This window comes from Chiloscyllium plagiosum, unplaced genomic scaffold, assembly GCF_037043375.1.
Source record: "Chiloscyllium plagiosum isolate Xiang-an unplaced genomic scaffold, Cpla_swu_hap1 HiC_scaffold_9, whole genome shotgun sequence".
In the NCBI taxonomy this organism is placed as follows: domain Eukaryota; kingdom Metazoa; phylum Chordata; class Chondrichthyes; order Orectolobiformes; family Hemiscylliidae; genus Chiloscyllium; species Chiloscyllium plagiosum.
Genome location: NW_028270147.1, coordinates 17,426,013 through 17,443,432, shown reverse-complemented (window position 1 = coordinate 17,443,432; position 17,420 = coordinate 17,426,013).

The following is a 17,420-nucleotide window of genomic DNA, read 5'->3' as shown; positions in this document are numbered from 1 at the left end:
TGTAATTGCGGTCTTTACAGATGAAGCAGCATTTCACCTGTACCTCCTCTAATCTTGTGTATTGTGTTTGCTGCAGCCAATGTGGCCTACTCTACATTGGAGAAACCAAATGCAGGCTGGGTGACCGCTTTGCAGAACACCTCCGATCTGTGCGCAAAACCCGAGACTTCCCCGGTCATTTTAACACAGCGACCTGCTCGCATGCCCACATGTCTGTCCTTGGCATGCTGCAGTGTTTCAGTGAAACACAACGCAAACTGGAGGAACAACATCTCATCTTCAGATTAGGCACTTTATAGCCTTCTGTACTTAATATTGAGTTCAACACCTTTAAATTGTGAACCATTCCTTTCCTTTCTTTTAGCTTTTAATCATGTCCTGCCCTCCCCCACCCCACTTACTGTCCTTTCAATTCTGGAATGAGAAACACCATTGTTCTGCCATTCTCACAATCCAATTACTTCATGTAAACTACGAACATCTCTTCTCCCCCAGCACCCTACAGCCATTACCCTTCCCTGAACTATAGCATAAATGCTAACCCTCCACACTTCACGTCAGCTGTGATGAAGAGTTAGCTAGACTCAAAATGTTAGCTTGCTCTCTCTCCGTGGATGCTGCCTAACCCACTCTGATCTCCAGCATTTGTTGTTTTCAGTACAGAATCCAGCATCTGCAGTAAGTTGTTCCTAATTGTTTTGGTATGATGTTTCTCAAGAATTTAAGTTTATGATCAAAGTGTTGGTAGCAATTCCCTTTTTTATTACTGAAGGGCCCCTAAGTGTTAAGGTGTTAACCCTGTGACTAATCAGAGGTTGGTAATTGTAGATGCAAAATGGTGAAATTTAACCTGTAAAAGTGGCCAGGATGTAGGAATGGAATTCTAGATACAGGTACCTTGGGAGTTACAATATCAAAAAGGCCATGTTAGAAATTGCCTCTCTAAGTGCATTGTGGGTCAGCTTACAGTACATAGACTGCAGCAGTTCAAGAAGGGAACTTAACCACCACCTTCTCAAGGGCAACTAGGTATGGGCAATAAATGCTGATCAGCCATTCGTGACCATGGCCCACAAATGAATTAAAAAGAAACTGAAATGGTTCCTGGTCATATTTACATTTAATCGTGTTTGAAGGTGCACAAGACACTCAGATGGTGGACGCAGATGAATAATTATAATGAGTGAATTGAAGACACATTAAGGGTACTGACTGGGGATTTACCTGTGCTCCTATATCTAAGAGTAAACTGAAAATGTAGTTGTAGGATTTGGAGCTGTGTGTTAGTAATTTGTATCTTTTGTAAAAAAAAAACTGATTGAAGTGTAAACAATTGGCTCCAGTTCTATCTCTCACTGCTTGGTTTTCTAGAACAGAACAAAGAATGCATTGTACCATATAACACAAGAGAGGACTGGAATTGCAGGAGGAGGAAGGTGATGACTGCTGTAACCACTCTTCTGGATGAAGAGCAGGAACATCAAGAGGATACAAAATTGTCTGGATACAGAATTGACTGGCCCATGAAGACAGAGAGTGGCAATAGATGGAAAGTATTCAGCCTGGAGTTCGTTGATCAGTGGCGTTCTGTAAGGATCTATTCTGGGACATCTGTTCTTTGTGATTTTTATAACAAATTAGATGAGGAAGTGGAAAGGTGGGTCAGTAAGTTTGCCAATGACATGAAAGTTGTTGGAGTGGTGGATAGTGTGGAGGGCTGTTGTAGGTTGCAATGAGACATTGACAGGATGCAGAACTGAGCTGAGAAGTGGCAGATAGAGTTCAACCTGGAAAAGTGTAAAGTGATTCATTTTGGAAGGTCAAATTTGAATACAGAAAACAGGGTTAAAGGGAGGATTCTTGGCAGTGTTGAAGAACAGAGGGATCTTGGGATCCAGGTCTGTAGATACTTCAAAGTTGCTATCTAAGTAGATTGGGTTGTTAAGAAGGCTTATGGTGTGTTGACTTTCATTAGCAGGGGGGCTGAGTTTAAGAGCCGCAAGGTTATGTTGCAACCCTATAGAGCCCTGGTTAGACCACACTTGGAATATTGTGTTCAGTTCCAGTCACCTCATTAGAGGAAGGATGTGGAAGCTTTAGAGAGGGTACAGAGGAGATTTATCAGGATGCTGCCTGGACTGGAGGATATGTCTTATGAAGAAAGGTTGAGGAAGCTAGAGCTTTTCTCATTGGATCAAAGAGGGATAAGAGGTGGGTTGATAGAGGTGTACAAGATGATGAGAGGCATAGAAAGAGTGAATAGTAAGAGACTTTTTTCCTAGCTATCACAAGGGGGCATAATTTTAAGCTGATTGGAAGAAAGTTTAGGGGAGATGTTAGAGTTTGGTTCTTTACACAGAGAATGGTGGGTGCATGGAATGCACTGCCAGTTGTGGTAGTAGAGTTCGATACATTAAGGACATTTACATGACTCTAGGTACATAATTGATAGATACATAGATGATAGTAAAATGAAGGGTATGTACCTCAGTTTGATCTTGGAGTACGGTAAAAGGTCAGCACAGCATTGAAAGCCAAAGAGTCTGCACTGTGCTGTACTGTTCTATGTAACCAGAATGGACTTCTGCAACTGATCACCTATCTGCCAGAGGCACCCATGACAGGATTATACAGGTACAATGCATCTAACCAGAATCTGTGAAACTATCTCACAAACCAGTTAAACTCACTGGCTTCCCCAATACACGGCAGTAAGAAATCAGCTTCTACTCTGGTCGCACTATTTTCCTTATGGGGAATGGCTACTTGACAAGCGAAAAGCAACAATGGAGATGACTGGACAATGGACTTTATGGTTTGTTAATATTGACACCAAATTTGACATTGTCATACTTGGAAACACCTAAGTGTTTTTCCTTATGAAAATATGAAGCTTTTCTCCTTTATTTTTATTAAGTCTATATGGTGACATAACAGAGGAAGGCAGGCTGTTCATTCCCCTGCTCTGACAACTGACAATTCATGTTGGTGTAGGGTGTGTGGTGGGGCTTGGGATGGGATTAGGTAAGGGGGTAGGAATGTGGAGTCATAAACAGAGCCCCAGCATCCACACTGCATTTCTTCATATTCCCAGTGACGACTCACCAACGCTTACTTGTTAACCAGGAGCTGGTGGAAATGTGTATGACTGTTGTGGCAGTGTTTTTAAGAGAGTTTGGCCTCCTCTGATGACTCCTCACCCTTCTCCTGCACTAGGCCCGCATCAAATTTGAAGAGCTTTCTGGAGATGAATTAGAACAGACAAGAGGAGAGGGTTCAAAGTCAGCACTGGGTAGATCATCATACTTCAGTTACTGATGACATCAACAATGTCTGAGAGTTGTCTATCAAGTGGTTTTATGACATCTAATTCTGTGATTGGATATCTAGGAGTCCTCCATCTTTCTATCTCGAACAACCACGCACTCCAACAGTCTGATTTCTAGTACCCCATGTTGCATGATTATTGGTTGGTTAGCTACTTAGGATTTCTGTACCTCCCTGGAGTTCTGCACTTGTTTTTGCTTCTTCTGCAAGGTGAGAAATTAGAATTATATGTAAAAAATTAAATGTTTTGAGACAATGGAAGAGTAAATGGCAATAAGATGAAGGTAGGTGTCGTTGGTGGCACTTCACATCAAGATATGATGAGGTCCTTTGAGAGAGAGAGAGAGAGGGGGGAATCAATTAAGCCCCAAGGTGTATTGATCTGAGGAATGCTGCACAGAAGAGTGCTGTGGAACTCTGCAAATTAGTTACTTGAATAAGGAATGGCTCTTCTTTTTCTTGCCTTGATGAAGTCAAGGGCCTTTTGGCATTGTGTCCCAGAGTGAGGTAGCACTCTCCTGTTGGTGATTTCCATTACCACTTACAGTCAGAACTGTTTGACTTCAATAGGCTGGCCTCTTTCTTCTGTTCACTGGAAAGAGTGTTTCTCTGCAATTCCATATCACCACAGAGAAACTGGGGGAATGGGATGGGAGGTATTCATCCCATGCTGAAACTCCATCATCATGCTTGCTCTCCCTGTCCTGACAATTCTCCATTTGTACCACTGAAGGTAGCCTGTAATTAGAAAGTCTTAAACATCAGCTGTGGACTATCATCACATCTGCCTATTCTGGTTTGTTTGGAAACCAGGAAGTGGGATATTAATACTGGGGTTGGCTTAAAGAGCCGGAGCATAGTCTGCTCCAGCAAATTTCATATTTCTGTCAGCTTTCCCACTGCAAGCCTAAATATTAAACTTTCTGACATAAATGCCTGGATAGTAGTAACAGGATAGGTCAGAGTCAGCATGGATTTATGAAGGGGAAATCATGCTTGACTAACCTTCTGGAATTTTTGGAGGATGTAACTCTGAAGATGGACGAGGGAGATCCAGTAGATGTAGTGTACCTGGACTTTCAGAAAGCTTTTGATAAAGTCCCACACAGGAGGTTAGTGAGCAAAATTAGGGTGCATGGTATTGGGGGCAAAGTACTAACTTGGATTGAAAGTTGGTTGGCTGACAGGAAACAAAGAGTAGTGATAAACGGCTCCTTTCGGAATGGCAGGCAGTGACCAGTGGGGTACCGCAGGGATCAGTGCTGGGACCGCAGCTTTTTACAATACATATTAATGATATAGAAGATGGTATTAGTAATAACATTAGCAAATTTACTGATGATACTAAGCTGGGTGGCAGGGTGAAATGTGAGGAGGATGTTAGGAAATTACAGGGTGACCTGGACAGGTTAGGTGAGTGGTCAGATGTATGGCAGATGCAGTTTAATGTGGATAAATGTATGGTTATCCACTTTGGTGGCAAGAACAGGAAGGCAGATTACTACCTAAATGGAATCAATTTAGGTAAAGGGGCAGTACAAAGAGATCTGGGTGTTCATGTACACCAGTCAATGAAGGTAAGCATGCAGGTACAGCAGGTAGTGAAGAAGGCTAATAGTATGCTGGCCTTCATGACGAGAGGGATTGAGTACAGAAGCAAAGAGGTTCTTCTCCAGCTGTACAAGGCCCTGGTGAGACCGCACCTGGAGTATTGTGTGTAGTTCTGGTCTCCAAATTTGAGGAAAGACATTCTGGCTATTGAGGGAGTGCAGCGTAGGTTCACGAGGTCAATTCCTGGAATGGCGGGACTACCTTACGCTGAAAGACTGGAGCGACTGGGCTTGTATACCCTTGAGTTTAGAAGACTGAGAGGGGATCTGATTGAGACATATAAGATTATTAAAGGATTGGACACACTGGAGGCAGGAAACATGTTTCCGCTGATGGGCGAGTGCCGAACCAGAGGACACAGCTTAAAAATTCGGGGTAGACCATTTAGGACAGAGATGAGGAGAAACGTCTTCACCCAGAGAGTGGTGGCTGTGTGGAATGCTCTTCCCCAGAGGGTAGTGGAGGCCCAGTCTCTGGATTCATTTAAGAAAGAGTTGGATAGAGCTCTCAAGGATAGTGGAATCGAGGGTTACGGAGACAAGACAGGAACGGGATACTGATTAAGGATGATCAGCCATGATCATATTGAATTTTGGTGCAAGCACGAAGGGCAGAATGGCCTACTCCTGCACCTATTGTCTATTGCGTCAGTGCCATTGTGTTGTTAGATTGATACAAAGTCAGTTTTCAGTCTTCAAGGAGAGCTGTCACAAAGACAACAACCTGGATTTTGATCTGAAAGTTTCGAAAAAAGTTTTCACTTGATAAAGTTATTTGTATATTAATATTGCTTTCGTCCAGTGCTCTCCTTCTGCTTCCCATGTTCCAATGTCTATTAAAAAAAATCACCCCAACTGATACTCTGCTTTCCATATTCTAAACTGCATCAAATTCCATTCACCCATCAACCTCCATCCTGGCTGATCTATATTGGTTCTCGGTCAGTCAACATGTCAAAATTAAACTAAGTCCTTTTAAATCCAATCACAGTCTCATCTTTATCTTTCTCTGATACATGTGAGATCCCTAATACTCTATGGATTTGAATGGAGTTGAGTACAATTGTTTCACCACATTGATGGGATCTGAAGCTCACTGGCTGAAAGGATGGATGAGGCAAATAACCTTCTCACAGTTAAAATGACACATATATAAATTATGCCTCTGTTGTAATCATTATAATTAAGATACTCTATTATTCTTACTTTTCCTGTTAATTGATTACTCTTTAAAATTCCCTGTAAATGAAAATTCTTGTATTGTTTGTCTTCTTCTTTGGTACTTTCATTAGTATTGTCCCCCTACCTCAACACCACCCCATATGCTTTTCTTTTTTCTCTGTGAGCATGTTCTGAATTCCTTGCTTCCTGAGCTGCTGTACAAAGGTTTGTTACTGTGGAATGGCAAATGCAATGATCTGGATTTTGCAACAACACTGGCAGCAAAAATATCAGCAGTTGTTGTTATATCTGAAATGTGCACAAGCACAGTTAAAAATGCAGAAATCCACAAACTGCAATCAGCGATTCTATACTTTCCTGTAGAATGTACTGTTGAATGCCCAGCAGTTTGAATGCAATTGGCAATAAAATAACACGTCTTACTGAGGTGCAACTGCGTTTTAAATGGTGTGTTACCTTAACAGTAAGGTCATAATAAATGCTGAACAGCCTCACTATTAATGAAATCACTACATTTCCATTTAAGTCAAATGTCTCTGTCATCATAAAAAAATTCACTCAAGGTTTCTAGAAACCTATTCTTGAGAAGTTCCAGTGCCTAACTTAATCCAATGGGAACATACCATTATTACCTTCACACTTTGTAAACTTTCTAAAAGTGAACTGATTCAATTTATGCTTTTGATTTTTTTGGCTTTTTAAGCATACTTCAATGTGATTGGCTGTGTGCTCTGATTAATGACATGATTATTGTTTGATGCCTGGTGATCCAACTTGGCAAGATTCAAACAGATTCTGGAAAAGGAGAAATTACTAGAACTTACGTGGCAAATTTTCTTTAAGGTCAGTGATTAATTACTTCATCACTGATTTCAAATTATCTTTTAATGTAAAAAGAAATAATCAGTTATGGCAGTACAAACGTATAAAAACTCTTCTGGTACAAATGCAGTCAGCATATGCACAAAGCAAAGGAATAGGTCATTCAGCCTCTTGAGTCTGCTCCACTATTTAATAAGTTGGTGGCTGATCTGTTGTAAATTAATCCATATTCCAACCCTGCCCTGATAACCTCTTTCCAAGAATCTATCCGCTCCTACTTTAAAAATGATCAATGACTGATTCCTCTGCAGACCTTTTGTGAGAAAGAAAATTTGGTGATCCCTAGTTCTGGTTTCTCCCATAAGAGGAACCATTTTTTCCACAGCTACTCTGTCAAAATCCTTCAAGATGTTATATATTTCAATCAGGTTGTCTCTTATACTTGTAAACTCTAGCAGTTACAAGCCTAATCTGTCCAACCTTGCTGCATTAGACAACCCACCAAACCCAATAATTAATCTGATTAACTTTTTCTTAACTACTCCCAATCCATTAACATCTTTCCTTAAATAAGGAGACCTATACTACACATGATTTGGAGATGCCGGTGTTGGACTGGGGTGAACAAAGGTAAAAATCACACAGCGTTAGGTTATACTCCAACAGGTTTATTTGGAAGCACTAGCTTTTTGAGCGCTGCTCCTTCATCACATGGTTTTTAGATTAGATTAGATTACATTACAGTGTGGAAACAGGCCCTTCGGCCCAACAAGTCCACACCGACCCGCCGAAGCGTAACCCACCCAAACCCCTACATTTACCCCTTACCTAACACTACGGGCAATTTAGCATGGCCAATTCACCTGGTTGTGGAGTATAAGATCGTAAGACACAGAATTTTTCACAAAAGTTGGACTGAAGGGTCTGTTTCCATGCTGTACATCTCTATGACGCTATAACTGAAATTATATATTGAAAAAGACCTGGATTGTTTGTTAAGTCATGAACATGTTGTTTTCACTTCTTTCAAATGTAAATCATAGAACATTTAAAAGTTACGTTCACAATTGGTGTCATGTCAGCCCTGTGTGAGACTGTCTTTGGCACAATAGTCAGACTGATACTAATCTAAAGAATGGATTTACAGAATCTTACATGGATTCATGCAGTTTCTGAGCAAAGTAAAATGTAATTCTGCAAGCACAAATTCACCCCACAAACTTATGTGTGTATGTGGGTGTGGGGGGGTGAGGATTATGATTGTCTGTGAGAGAGTGTGTGTATGTGTGTGAGGGTGAATGTAAAGGGGTATAAGTCGGTGAGAGGGTGAATGTGTGAGTGTGTGAGTGTATATGTGAGCATATGAGAGAGGGTCTGCATGAGTGTGTGGGTCTGTAGGAGAGTGTGTGTGTCTGTAGGAGTGTATGTATGTAGGAATGTCTGTCTGTCTGTGTGTGTGCGTCTGTCTGTGTGTGTGTGGTGCAGTGGGGTCACCTGTAGTGTGACATGAGATCCCGGTTGAGGCCATCCCCATGGGTACGGAACTTGGCTATCAGCCTCTGCTCGGCCACTTTTCATTGTTGCCTCTCCCGAAGTCCGCCTTGGAGGACGGTCACCTGAAGGTGCGAGGTCGAATATCCTGGACCGCTGAAGTGTTCTCCTGCTGGGAGGGAACACTTCTGTCTGTTGATTGTTGTGTGATGTCAATTCATCTGTAGCCGTAGCCTGTGCTTGGTCTCATCAATGTACCATGCCTCATGGCATCCTTACCTGCAGCATATGTAATAGACGACGTTCGCTGAGTCGCATGAGTACCTGCCACATACATGTTGGGAGGTGTCCCCACGCGTAATGGTAGTATCCATGATTTATACTTGCAGAACGATGTATCACACTGTCAACTTTTGCTATAAATTCAGTGTCTTATGATCTTATATTCTACAACCCCCTGATGAAGGAGCAGCTAGTGCTTCCAAATAAACCTGTTGGATTATAACCTGGTGTTGTGTGATTTTTAACTAATTTCAGTTACATCACACTGTAAACGTTTTCTATAAATTCTGTGTCTTACGATCTTATACCCCACAACCATCTGATCAAGAAGCAGTGCTCCGAAAGCTAATGCTTCCAAGTAAACCTGTTGGACTACAACCTGCTGTTGTGTGATTTTTAACTTAATACTACACATAGTACTGCTGATTTGGTCTCACTAGTGCCTTGTATAATTTAAGTATAACCTCATTACTTCCAAATTCAATTCCCTTTGCAATTCCCTTTGATTACCTTCAATTAGCTTTCTTAATTACTTGCTGTACCTACATGCCTTTTATGATTCACGTACTAGAACATGGGGTGTATAAAGAGCTCTATCTCTGAGCTCTGAAATCTCTCTCGTTGAACACTGAATAATAAAATAACTAAACATAAAAGCACCAGACATTGAACGCTACTGACAATTGTTAAAACTGAAACTCTCAACTAACAAAAACAAATGGCAACTACATTGCTCTTTTAATGTAGAAAATATCCTAAGATTCATACAGAGGTATTTTGGGAAAAAAAGAAAACACTGCTGTGGTATGAGAGTTAGCATGCAGTGATCAAATGCTGAACTGAAAATATGAACTGAGGAGATGAAAGGATTTTTAAGAGAAGGTATTCCAAATATTAGGGGTAAAGCTTCGGAAGGCACTATCACCATGGTGAGGGTAAAGAAAGAACAAATGTGTAACAGAGCAGGGTCAGGGGAAAGCCAGAATGCAGGAGGAGATGTTACAGTGCTGGGCTGGACTAAAGCCATGTAGAGAGCTCTGGACAAGGTGCACTGATGGTAAGTGGATGCAACAGCATGTGAGTTGATTAGTTGTGGTTTACAGAAAGCAAATTCCAGCATGGAGGATATGAGGCACTGTAGTTGCAAAGCGTAGATAAGGATTTAACTGGAATGGGCCCAGGCCTGAGATTTAGGTAGTCAATGTGCAGGAGGAAAGAGATCAACATAATGAAGAATAGGGTGCAGGGTTGGGGGAGATGATAGTGTAGTCATTGTGTCACTGGACAGATAATCCAGAACCCCAAGATAATATTCTGGACAACATGCTTTTGAAGAACACCATGGCAGGTGGTCAAATTTGATGTCTATTGAGAAAAAGTCTGGAATTTAAAAAATGTAGTCTAATGGCGACCATGTAACATTGTTGATTATTATAAATACCCATTTGGCTCAATGGTGTGAAGCAAATCAGTCACTCTTATTTGTCTGGTCCATGTGTGACTCCAGCCTCACAGCAATGTCATTGACCCTTCACTTCCCTTTGAAATGGCTTAGCAAGCCACACAGTTCAAAGGCAATTAGGGATGAGCAACAAATGCTGCCCTCGCCAATGACATCTGCATTCTACAAATGAATGAAGTTCAACTCTGGATCAATGAGTCACGAATGTTTACACTCAGCTGATGGACTGGCCAGAAGAGAAGTTAGATCACTGACAAGAGAGCAGTTAAAGTATAAATATTGTGGCTTCTATCTTTTATCCACAGAAACATTAACAGAAGTCTGAACTCTATTCCAAACTTGTTGTGGATGATGAATCATTGAAAACTTTAGTCTTGTGATTGATAGGTTTTTGTTTGGTCAGGGGATACAGGTATGGAGGAAAGTCAGGTGAATGAAGCTGAGAGACTATCAGTTTTAATCTAACATTGTGGAGGATCGTAACTGCATAATTCAAGACTAAATTGATTGTGGATGTAGGATCAGTAAGCTTCGCACAGTCAGGAATGAGAGGTCACATCAAAAGGGAGACATAGCCCGAGTGAGAGTATAGTTTGGGAATTTGGATGCAGCGTGGGAATTTGTTGCAGAGGGCAAGAGGTACTTTTCACTTGTTTGTTTTTGGCTCATAGTTTGTAAGATTTGTTTAACAAGATAAATTGAAGCTCAGGATCAGGGGCCCAGCACACAAGAGTGACATCAGGGTAAACGCTAAGTTAATTAGTCAAGAGACTTGGAATTGTACAGCGTAGAAACAGACTCTTTGGTCCAACTTGTCCATGCTGACCAGATAGATTAAATTAATCTAGTCCCATTTGCCAGCATTTGGCTCATATCCCTCTAAACTCTTCCTACTCATATACCCATCCAGATGCCTTTTAAATGTTGTTACTGTAGCAGCGTCCATCACTTCCTCTGGCAGCTCGTTCTATACACGCACAATGGTTGATGTGAAAGTTTCCCCTAGGTCCCTTTTAAATCTTTCCATTCTCACCTTAAACCAATGCCCTCACGTTTTAGACTCCCCCACTCTTGAGAAAAGACCTTGGCTATTCACCCTTTCCATGCCTCTCATAACTTTACAAACCTCTGTAAGCAACACTACAGGAAAAGTAGCCCCAACCTGTTTAGCCTGTCCATATAGCACAAACCCTCCAACCCTGGCAACATTCTTATAAGTCTTTTCTGAACAATTTCAAGTTTCACATAATCTTTTCTATAGCTGGGAGACCAGAATTGCATGCAATATTCCAAAAGTGGCCTAACCAATGTCCTGAACAGCTGCAACATGACTTCCCAACTCCTATACTCATTGCACTGACCAATAAAGACAAGCATACAAAACACTTTGTTCACTGTCCTATCTACATGTGATTCCACTTTCAAGGAACTATGGGATTGCACACCAAGATCTCTTTGTTGAACAATACTCCCCAGGATCTTAGCATTAAGTATATAACTCCTGCCCTGATTTGTCTTTCCAAAATGCAGCACCTCACATTTATCTAAATTAAACTCCATCTGCCACTCCTCAGCCCATTGGCCCATCTGATCAAGATCCCATTGTACTCTGATGTGACTTTCTTTGCTGTCCACTACACCTCCAATTTTGATGTCACCTGCAAATTTACTAACATCCAAGTCATTTATAGAAATGATGAAAAGCAGTGGACCTAGCAATGGATACTTGTGGCACAACCGTTGGTCACAGGTCTCCAGTCTGAAAAGTAACCCTCCACTATCACCCTCTGTTTTCTAACTTTGAGTCACTTCTGTATCCAAATAGCTTATTCTCCCTGTATTCTGTGTGATCTAGTCTTGCAAACTAGACTATCATGCAGAATGCCCGAATGATGTCCATACAGATCATGACCACTGCTCTGCCCTCATCAATCTTCTTCATCACTTCATCAAAAAACTCAACCAAGTTAGTGAGACATGATTTTCCACGCACAAAGCCATGTTAACTATCCCTAATCAGTCCTTGCCTTTCCAAGTACATGTAAATCCTGTGCTTCAGGATTCCCTCCAACAATTTGCCCACCACCGATGTCAGGGTCACCAGTCTATAGTTCTCTGGCTTTTCTTCACCACTTTTGGTTGGTGATAGCTACTAATTTGACTATCTATTATTGGTTTCTTTCAGATTTAAGGCAAATGGGGAAACATTTACCAGGTATAAACAATTACAAAGTTTTTAGAATTCAAATTAAGAGCCAACTAATTAAAATAGAGATGCCATGCCAGGTGATGTGGTATAATTGCATGATGTGGGAGTAAACCCAAAATGTTAATTCTGCTTTCTCTCCACAGATGCTGCCAGATCTGTTGAGCATTTCCAGCGGTGTCTGTTTTTGTTTCTGATTTCCAACATCCTCAATTCTTTAGTTCTTCTACATCAGGTGCAAATGTTGATTGCTTGATGAACCCTGGTTCTAATTTAAACTGGAGTCTGAGCTTTGAAACCATAGCACATCAGGGTAGACAACGTTAAAAATCACACAACACCAGATTATAGTCCAGCAGGTTATAATCAGGGTGGGGAGGAGTTACCTGCACACTGTATTTCAGAAGGCAATCTCACTAACTCAGTCATACAGACAAACTACCTCGAATTCAGTCAGTGGACTGCTGAAGGAACCTTAGCCCTTAAGCTCATCCAACAGATTTGAGATTCTTACAACAAAAACAGAAATTACTGGAAAAGCTCAGCAAGTCTGGCAGCATCTGTAAGGAAGTAAGGAAGGGTCCTGTGTCACTGGACCTGTAACGTTAACTCTGATCTTTCCGCACAGACACTGCCAAACTTTCTTCTCCAGCAATTTCGGTTTTTGTTTCTGATTTACAACATCTGCAATTCTTTTGATTTTTATTTGCTATACAACCACTTAAGAAAAGGCCTCATTTTAACGTGATCTAAAAGACAGCATTTCTCACAGCACAGCCCCGCAGAGTCAACTTGGATTTTTAACTTGCGTGGAACCCGAATCTATACCTTCCAAATAAAATGTGAGAAGACTATCAATTGAGCCACAGCCAGGAAGTAGAATCACAAAATGGTACAAAATTGTACAGCAGAAATGAGGTGATATTGGACAATCGACCATCTGAGTAGGTCTGCAGCAGTGTTAACAAGTAAGCTTTGGCAAAGGTCTGCATGAAGCAGCCCATTTCACTGAGTGTATCTCTGAATATATTCTTGTCTGATCAGTCCCCATCATTTGTACTGATATGCCTGTTTCAGGAAGAAAACATGAATTTTAGTTATTAAAGTACAGGCTCCCAAAATATTAATTTCAGTGGGCAGCATGCACACCTCAGAGACATGTTATGAAGGTGTAAAGGTCCTGTACCTTTAAGAGAGTTTGAAAGCTCGCAAGGCCTGCTGGACACAGCACATGTTCTGAACAAAGTAACAATGTAACACTTGGTCGAAACAGTTAGCAGCAGCTGGGTTGCCATGAGACAAGAAACAAATTCAAATTCAGCCAATCAATTTAAATTATGCCCCAAGATACCAGAATCCAATCAAATTTGAATTTAGTATTTTTAAAAGATAGGTTTAAGAGAAAGGAGTTGTAAATAGTTGTTGGTTTTAATAATCTCTGTTGGATTTAAAGAATAACATTGTTAATTTTTACTTTAAATAGTGACCTCTGGGATAAGTCTTTGCCTCTTGAATTTTAACAGACTGCAGCATGGGTAAATCTTTTCTATGTTGCTAGTTTAAATTAACACAGGGGTTTACCCTGAGTCATAACAGTTTGGCGGGATTTGAACAGCTTGGGAGCTTTCGTCCACGATTTGAACAGGTTTAGACAGATTTGAATAGATGTGGGGTACGAAAAAGCCCAGTAGATTTAAACACTTGCAGGCTAGTGTCCTTAATCTTTAAATAAAATGTAGGTGAGGCAATTTGTTTAATTTCAGTGACTTGTGGTTGGTTAATTTAAAAGTGATAGAAATGGCTCTTTAAATTGCTAAAAAGGTTCTGGTATTTGAAGATGATTCTCAAATTTGCCAAGAAAGAGAGAGAGAGAGAGAGAGAAAAGGTTCTTAGCTGAGCAAAGAGAGAGAAGAAGAAAGGGAGAGAGAAGAAAGGAAGAGACAACAAGAGAGAATGCGAATTAAGAAGTTGCGACTTAGACAGAAAAGCCAAGTTAACAGGATGGAGATTACAAGAGAAGGTAGTGATATATACAAATATGTCAAAACTCTGCTACATTTTGATGAGAAAGATGTTGAAGCCTTCTTTATTTCATTTGCAAAGTTGGCTGGGCAGATGGAGTGGTCCAAGGATTTATGGGTAATGCTAGTTCAGACTAAACTGGTAGGCGAGCTAGTGGGGTTTTTGCCGTGCTGTCAGATGAAGGGTTAAGAAATTATGAAGAGGTTATGACATGGGGTAAACCCCTTATTTAAACCAGCAACACAGAAAAGACTTAGCTCGTGCTGTAATCTGTTAAAATTTGATGCTAAAGACTTATGCCAGAGGTCACTATTTAAAGCAAAAAATGACAACTTTATTCTTTAGGTCCAACAGAAAATATTAAAACTAACAACTATTTAAAAATCCTTTCTCATAAAGTTGTTAATGTTTACTTTATATAGTGACCTCTGGGATAGTTCTTAGCCTCTTGAATTTTAACAGACTACAGCATGGGGTAAATCTTTTCTGTGTTGTTGGTTTAAATTAGCAGAGGGATTGTACCTTTAAGAGTGTTGAAAAGCTAGCAGGCCTGCCTGACACAGCACAAAGTGTTCTGAACAAGGTAACAATGTGACATTTGGTAGAAACAGCTAGCAGCAGATGGGTTACCATGAGACAAAAACAAATTCAAATTTGGCCAATCAGTTTAAATTATGCCCCAAGATACCGCAATCCAATCAAGTTTGAATTTAGTATTTTGATAAAATTAAAGTCAATGAAATGATCTGATGTTTTGCAATATAAAACCAGATATTTTTGAACAGTTGAGAGAGAACTGCCAAAAGGCTAACATATGTAGGCTGCTAGCTCAAGAGCTCTCTGAGAGGTACCTGCCTGTGGAAGGAGTTTGCACAGCAGAACATTGAAATCGACCAAGGGAGAATCTACAAAGGACATTCGGCAAAGCTGACTGGTTTTGAAACATGAATGATTTTCTTTTGTAAATCTTAATCAGGATTTTTTATCAGATTTGTATTGTAAGGTGGGAGGTAAAAGATAGTTTTAAGAGAAAAGAGTTGTCAATAGTTGTTGGTTTTAATATTCTCAGTTGGACTAAAATAATAAAGTTGTTAATTTTTACTTTAATTAGTGACCTCTGGGATAGTTCTTTGCCTCGCGATGTTTAACAGATTACAGCATGGGGTGAATCTTTTCTGTGTTGCTGGTTTAAATTAGCAGAAAGGTTTACCCCGTGTTGTAACAGTCTAGGGAAAAAGGTTAGGGAATAGAGAAAAACAAATTATGCAATCTTTTCATTATGATGGTTCATTTTTTCTAAAGGGGGGGTGGTGTTATGCAGATGTAGAGGTCCTGTACCTTTATGAGTGTTGCAAAACCTTTCAGTTTTCACTGCCAGAAAGTGGGTCACGTGAAGTCACAGTGCTGGTTGTTAAGAAAGACACTGTGGGAAAAGATGTGGTAAAAGAAGTGAAACCAGTGGCATTAGTGAAAGTAGTACAGGAAACCCCAAGAAGAGCCAAGGAGCTACAGGAGAGTGCACAGCCTGGGCAGGGGCTGGGTATGGAGTTAGTATCTGTCTCTATAAAGAATTTGCCTCTGTGGGTAAAGTTTACTCAGAAAGGACAGGGAGAGAAGGACAGGAAGTTATAATTTTGAGAGATACAGTATCTAACCAGTCGCTGATGGGAAGAGATGAGCGAATGTGCACTCTTTTTGATCTGTTACCCAAAGGTGTGATGATTTGTGGGATAGATGGACAGAAATTTAGTGTTCCCTATTGGAGTGCCAGCTCAAGACTGGGGAAGTAACAGTGGGAGTGATTGACAGTGGGAGTGTCAGTTCCTGGAATTCAGTTTGTTCTTGGGAATGATTTAGCAGGGTCCAAGGTGGAAGTGACACCACTCGTTGTGGAGAAGCCCAAGGAAGACCAAGAAACTGAGGAGTTAAAACAGAAATAAAAGACTGTGTAGGAACCAGATTCCACTATCATAAGTCACAACACAAAGCAAAAACTAAAGAGAAAGATGAAGGATTTGAGGTTCAGTTAGTGGACACCCTGTTTGATGTAATGGTGAAGGAAAACCCTGAACAGGCAGAAGGTCAGACAGAAGTGTTTAGTCCTGAAAGGCTAAGGGACTTACAACAGAAAGACAAGACGATAAAAGATATATACGTGGATACGTACTCCGAAAAGGAGGCAGAGGATAAATCCGAGGGTTATTATGTGACAGATAGAATCCTAAGATGGAAGTGGAGACCACAGCAGGTTAGTGCATAGGAGAAATGGCCGAAGTGCATCAGATTGTGTTGCTGGTAGCATACAGACAGGAAGTGTTACGGGTAGCACATGAAATACCTGTCGGAGGTCACCTCGGAATACAAAAGACTCAGGCTAAGTTACAAAAACATTTTTATTGGCCTGGAATGCATAAGAGTGTGGTTAACTTTTGCCGCACGTGTCATACATGCCAAATGGTAGGTAAGCCACAGGCGGTAATGAAGCCAGCACCTTTGTTGCCAATTCCTGCATTTGAAGCACCTTTCATGTGGGTTACAATCGATTGTGTAGGTCCCTTCCGAGAACTAAAAGTGGGAACCAGCACTTGTAACCATAATGGATGTCTACCAGATTTCCGGAGGCAATTCCATTACGGAGTATCAAGGCAAAAAGGGTGGTAGAGGAGTTAATAGCTTTTTTCACATGGTATGGGCTACCTAGAGAGATTCAGTCGCACCAAATGTCAAAATTTACTGCTAGGCTGTTTAAGGAAGTTATGGATAGCTTAGGTATACAGCACTTTAAATCCAGTGCATGTCATCCTGAATCCCAGGGAACTTTAGAAAGGTGGCATCAGACCTTGAAGACCATGTTAAGATCATACTGTCAGGATTACCTGAATGATTGGGATAAGAGTATGCCATTTGTATTGTTTGCCATTAGAGACGCCCCAAACAAATCTACTCAGTTCACCACCTACGAGTTAATATTCAGGCATGAAGTGAGTAGCCCTTTGAAATTAATTAAAGAAAACTT